The 7,117-nt window shown below is 34.3% G+C and overlaps 1 long non-coding RNA gene across 1 annotated transcript; it reads right to left on the reverse strand.

Moving 5' to 3' along the window:
- On the reverse strand, positions 2,266 to 3,983 carry LOC108663079. The gene is made up of 3 exons (XR_001929001.1): positions 3,911 to 3,983; positions 3,695 to 3,785; positions 2,266 to 2,847 (listed from the first exon to the last, which is right to left on the reverse strand). It is a non-coding gene; the product is annotated as an uncharacterized LOC108663079 (long non-coding RNA).

The following is a 7,117-nucleotide window of genomic DNA, read 5'->3' on the forward strand; positions in this document are numbered from 1 at the left end:
CCAACATATAAATATAGGAAGTAACAAATGAATATGACCTGGCTTTGTATAGTCTCTTAAATAATGTTAAGCCCAAATTAACTACAAAATATTCTGTGGATGGTTAATAGAATTTTGAAAAAATTGAGAAAAATAATTCCAAACTTGTCTCGCCACTAGGCTAAGTAAAAGCACATGTAATAAGGTTTCTTCCGAGTTGTAACATTGACATTTAGAAGCTAACTGAAAACCTTTAACCTTCAAATGAATATCATCAGGAATTCATCCGTGAAGCACTCTCTAAAAGAAAAAGGATATTTTGAGCGATATGCTTCTATGCTAGGTTAAAGCGAAAGTTAGGTTTATAGTTTGCCTTTTTCAGATATTTTCCCAAGCACTTTTACTACTGAACTCACCACTAGAACTAGTGTCACAACTCAAATTCGAGGCTCAATTATCGATGCACGAGCCTAGCAAGCTAGCCCACTAGACCCGAGCAAGCCTTAGAGTCCAAAATCATATAACACAAATGCCAAGGGATTTATAATCAAATATTCATAACAAATTCAAATATATCACTTTATCTCTGGCTCACAGTCTATACAAATGTTCATAAGGACATACACTGGCTAGTCAATCGTGTTCATGCACAACAACCTTTACACAATTTAAATGGCACATCGTGCCTGACATATTTACAACTAACCAAATTGAGAAAGCGGAAAGCCTTCACAAACTCAGTGGAGTGACACGTTTGGAGGGAAACCTACAGAATGCCATTTATGTGTTCGTCCAATCAACGACACTTGCCACATAACCCCATAGCTTCTCTTATCTGCACATGGTACAACAGAAGGTGAGTTGATAATTCTATTTTGTAGAATTATTTTAGTCCAATTTTGTTATGAAATATTAGCTAAGTCCTAAATTTTCAATTATAATTTACTTAATTTTAGTTATTTTTATAATTAGTTTATTTTTAAGTGAGTTATTTTAATTTTATGTTATTTCTTTTAATTTGATTGTTATTTATTATTTTTATATTTTTCGTAGGAGCTAAAGGAAATTGGGCTTAATTTTGGAAAGTGGGGTGTTGAAAAACCCAAAAGTTTGCTTGCATATGCTTTAGTGTTTTGTTATAACTCGCGCTACAGAACCCCAAATGATGTGATTTTTAGACCATTGGAAAGCTAAAAGACAGAGCTATAATTTTCATGAAGATCACTTTACCATTTCTGCTTTGAAGATAGAGAAAATTACGTTGGAAAATGGCTAGACGTACTATGTCAGGAATGGAAATTTGTAAAGACTGACAATTGATTTTTTGGGCCTCTCATTACACTTTTTAGCCCAATTAAACCACAGGTCAACTTAGGGAAGTATAGGTTAAGTTTATTAGTATAAATAGGATATTTTGAAGAACATTAGGGTAGACAACCTTTGGAGATTTAAAAAGCTAGAAGTTAAGGATGAAACTTGGAAATCAAGGCAGCAAATATTGTTTTGTTTTCTTCCTTGGCTTTTATTTTTCTTGTTACTCTCAATGGTTGAATTATATACAATGTTATTTGCCTTTGCGATTATGAGTAGCTAATTTTTTTTTTCTAGAATTGTAATTGAACTCACATGTAATCTAAATTTTTAATCTATTTCTTACTTATCTTTAATGGGATTTGAATTGTTTATTCCAATTTGTTCTTAATGCTTTTAATTGCTTGATCACCAATTAAATTGATTTAGAAACCTAAACAAACTTGTGAAAGGGAGTTTAGTGTAAACTAAAATTAGGATAGCATATGATCATATTAATTGATTTGTGTATAAGAGAAGGATATACCTATAGGCCATATGTAGCCAGATTAGAGCCTGAACTTAATGAGTCTGTTTTAATTTCAATTCACATAGGGATATTGTGTTTTGGTTAAAATAGATATTTTTATAAGATGAGTTTGAAGACCCTTAAGAATAATTTAAGACTCTAGGTTAGCAATTCAACCTTGAAATAAGTTAAGGAAGATGGTAAGATTTAGATGAAGTGTGAGGGATATTGTAATCCTAGGCTTGTTTGATTTGATATTTACTCAAGTTATTATTTTGATTTTTCTTGTTGGTTTAAATTTTAGTTAATTAGTTTTATTTAATCAATTAATTTGAGTGTTTGGATAAGATTAAGTTGTTCTAATTCAAACATCTCCAATTCAAAGGTGCGAGGATCATCCTAATATCCTACATGCATAACTCATCATATTAAATTCATGCCAGATCACATCTCAATGGCGTATTATATCCAAAATTCACAAGTTTTGTGCCCTCACATCTAATCATACCACTTTAAGGCTTACCCTTAGAGCCATTATTATCCAACTAGGCTTCATAGGGACACCTTAGTTGCCGAGCCCAACCTCAAATCTCATTTACATATAAGCTGCTAATCTCAAGCTTTTCATCAAATATCATTCACAGTTAGCCACCACATATTCATATTTCAAATTAGATCATGCCATACCCGATGCATGTCATCATAGTTAAACAAAATCAAATGAGTTGGCTTACCCTAAACATCATCAAATCATGCACTGTGGCCAACAGGTGGAGAAATAAATCATGCACAGGGTAAAGCTGTTAAATGGAGAAATAGATCATGTGCATTTCGAATCAACTGCCAAAGAATAGATGATGAACGTGCCAAAGCAATGGGCAGAGAATAGATCACGCACAACGCCGAAGTAGCTGACGGAGAATCATATCATTGACTGGATAATCTCTTGACATCAGCGTCACCTCGAGTAATCTCAATAGATGGCATCAAAGCACTATAATGGGAATCACAAGTGAGATTAGTGCCATCGTCCCTACTTACCACCATCCCTACAAGCACACACATAGTCACAAGGAGTGGGATTCCACTCCACCTCAAGTTAAATCAACGTCCGAAATTCATCCCTCGGACGAAACACAAATCCACAAATCAGGCTTTTGTAACATTCCATTTGTCCACATCAAATCATATTCAAATTCAACGATCTTTAATCATCTCTAAGCTCGGTATAATTCTAAGTGCCTTTAAATCTCTAAGGCATCATCAAACAAAACATAATAAATCTATAGGCCTTCATGCCTTTAACCCCCATATGGGTATTAATCATATTCAATCCAATCAATTATGGCTTAACAGCCTTATGCATATCCTCAAATCAATCACAAATACGTGGGCATTCATGCATATATAATGTCTACAAGTAATCATGGCCCTTCGGCCTCACAAAATTAATATCACCCAATCGCTATGCCATTATCCCAAATACATATTGTACCCATATACTTAATTGGCTAGCCCATTCATCATAATCTAGCACAAACCTTAGTCCATAATTCATATTACAACATGTGTAGGACTCTCGCTTTAGGTCCTACATAGCATGGGTTCCAACACAATGCCACCTTGTGGCTTACCAAAATCACACAAACACAAATTTCCTATCTCAGATAACTAATTAGCCTAAGCATCCTCATCTACACACACAAACATAATTGTTCTCTAGCCTAGGCACATACCTCTAAGCAAACATACATATTCTCACACACATATAATATATATATATATCAATTCTCTAGCCTAAGCATTCTCATCTAGGCATACAAACAACATTTAAGTACCATGGCAGTGCATACATTATGCGAGATGCATCACATGCATTTAATAAATCCCACTTACCTTGACAATCGAAGGCACACTACAATCAAGCTCATCCTTTAGCCTCCAGTCATCGTCTAGCTCACAAACGCATCTATAGCCTCCATTCTCCCTTTAGACACATCAAAACATCAAAATCATAATTATTTCCTAACTTTCAAAAATATCCCATCTTTTCAAAAATACCCAAATTCAATATACATGCTCATTCTTCCAACAAATGAACTAAATCCTTACCTTAGAAGATGGGTTGCCCAATTCTAGGCTCCAAATCTCCAATAAACTCAAGAGGGAAAGTTTGACCAAATCTGAAAATATTCAAATCCGAGGTTATTAATCGATTAAATTGAAAATCAATTGGTAAAATCATGTAATCTTACCTGTAGATCAATTTCCCAAGCTTAAATCTAGCTTAAATAGTCTTCAAATGCCATTTGGGGGTTTAGGGTTCAGAGAGGGAAGAGAGAGAAAAAGTTGAGGGAGAAATGGGGCAAATGGCCTAAAACCCCTTTTTATTTTTACCTTCATACAGGGATGTATTCATACATTTGGGAATGTATCGATACATTCTTAACGAATTCCTCATAAATGAATCGATACATGAGGCTATGTCTCATACATGTTATTCAATGTGCTCTCGGCTTCAAATCTATCGATACATTTAGACAATGTATCGATAAATGTTCATCCTTACTCAAATCTATTGATACATCCTTGTATGTATCGATAGAAAATCCTCATCATACCTCATGTTGTTCTTCTTGTCGAGAATGTATCAATACATTTTGCCTAGATTGCACCTTTTCTGCACTCAAACTTTCAAAAATCCAAACTTTAGCACCTCAAATCATTTCCTATTTAAGTCATACTTCAAAATGACTATCTTAACTCATAATCCTCATTAATATACTCAAACACACAATCAAATCTCAATCTAAACTTCAAAATTCTAAATTTATTACCCATTCCTCAAAATTGTGGCTAAATCTCAAGGTTTTGTGTTCCAAAGGCCACATTTATCATTCTCACCTCAATTCATCAAGAATACTCGATATCCAAGCATGTACTCATCACACAAATCAAAGCTTGGCATAATTTACATTAAGCATCATATTTATCAAAGAGCCAAACAATGCACTATACCATTCATGTGCCAAACATATGTACAACATTATTTTGAGCCTTTACATGCTCATATATCATATTCATTACTCTATGGACATTGGCATATTCTTAAACTATTAAACATATATACCAAAAATTCAATTTAGCTCATCAATTGGCTTGGTTCACAGTACATAGTTCATACCAAAAATCAGAGGTGTTACAACCAGGGGACCCAAAATATAACATCATCACTAGATCTTTCAATCGGGATATTCGTTATATCTTCAATCATGAATTTTGGAAGCATTGCTTTAAGTTTATCTACATCCCATACCTCATTAGCATAAAAGTAATTCACTTTAACCATAGAATCGGCAAAGAAGGGAAAAGAACTCGCTAAGGGTTTTACACCCATCCAACAATCATGAATCACCCTTCCTCACTTTCAATCAAATATTCTCCTCTCCCATTCTGCAACCACTTAATAATTTCTTCTAAATGGGAGAATCATCGAGTTTGGCTTGAATTCTCATTAGGACTTTACCACAAGAATATTTACTTTTCATGAATCTAACCCATAAACTATTAGCAGCACGAAACCGCCACCAAAGTTTCATACTGAAGGCATTAAAAGTATCCGTTAAGTTACGAATATCCAAACCCCTTTCACTACTAGGATAGCAAACTTTCTTCCAAGTAGTCAAATGGATGTGTTTTGCAAAATTAGAATCCCCCAGAAGAAAACTATTAAAAATCCTCTCAATTTTTTCTACAACACGAATTGGAGGTTGAAGTACTTGAAGCAAATATAATAGCATAGAGGAGAGAACACTCTTAAATAATGTAATCCATCCATCTGTTGACAAGGATTTATTCTCCCATCCAGAAATACACTCTTTAATTTAAGTAATGATGGAATCAAATAAAACTAATTTTTATGCCCTTTGTATAACGGTGCTCCCAAATAGATTATTGGCAACTTTTTGTGTGCAAAACCTATGGCTGCCTTGATGATTTGTACCCTATAATTCACTATTTTATTGTCCGTAACAAAACAAATCTTTTGCTAGTTTATGTTTTGCCCAGAGACCATCTTATACTTTTCTAAAAATTTCTGTATTTTACCCAAGGAAGATCGGTTTCTATTGGTAAAAGTTATGATATCATCTGCAAATGACAAATAGCTTATAACCATAAAACGTCTTGAGGAAACATGTATTGAAGAGAACTGTTCATATAGAGCATTAGGACCCCTAGATAAATATTCAGGTGCTAATATAAATAATTATAGAGATATTGAATCCCCTTGCCTCAAGCCTCTCACGGATTTGAAATAACCAACAGAAGTCCCATTAATTAATAGCGAAAACCAATAGTTAAAGACACATTTCTAGATCATGGAAAACCACTTCTCATTAAAGCCAAATTGCCTCAACATTTTATATAAAAACTCCCAATTCAAATAGTTAAATGCTTTCATCATATCAAGTTTCAAAGCAACATTACCTCTTCGAGTTTTCTTATCAATCTAAAAAACTAACTCTTGAGCCAAAAGTATGTTGTCTAAAATTAATCTGCCACTGACAAAACCATTCTAATTATCTGAGATTGGTTAAGGCAGTATTTTTGCAAGTCATCAGCGAAGAGTTTGGTAATTATCTTATTAAGGTGTCACGACCCAATTTCTCGGGCCATGACCGGCGCATGAGCTCAATGAGCATAGCTCACTAAACCCAAGCAAGCCTATCCATTTACTTTTCCTTAACAAATTTATCATATCATGCATACACACACACCTTTTCTCGGGTGTGAACATAGCCAAAACACAATGGCATTATCGATAATGATATACATGTACTATACCAGTCATGTATTTAGCAATTTACATTGCATACACATATTCACATTGTTAGATTGTATTCACAATACAAAAAGACCCATGACTTCCAGCGGAGACATTTACAATAAAAGGGATTACTATCGAATGCCAGACACATACCCAGGAGATGCACTACGGGGACTCCTCGTTCTAAGGTCCAACAGTCACTTGATCTGAAAACATGAATTTTTATAAAACGTGAGTACAATACTCAGTGAGTGAACAAGAAGGGAACAAGCATACAATAAGGAATGTTTCTCGAAATCATGATGCATTCGTTTTCTCAAAACCATGCAATTGTTTTAGCTCCTTTAAACCCCTCATGTAAACCCCACATGAGTAAATCACTTTACAAAAATCCATGCTCAACTATGGTACCAAAGAAATGGGAAATATGGCAAAAACCCACAAGTTAGCAAAATGGACAGAAAGTTTCTCGCTGTAGCGAACTTCATTCT

The sequence above is a fragment of the Theobroma cacao genome, chromosome 8 (assembly GCF_000208745.1).
Source record: "Theobroma cacao cultivar B97-61/B2 chromosome 8, Criollo_cocoa_genome_V2, whole genome shotgun sequence".
NCBI lineage: Eukaryota > Viridiplantae > Streptophyta > Magnoliopsida > Malvales > Malvaceae > Theobroma > Theobroma cacao.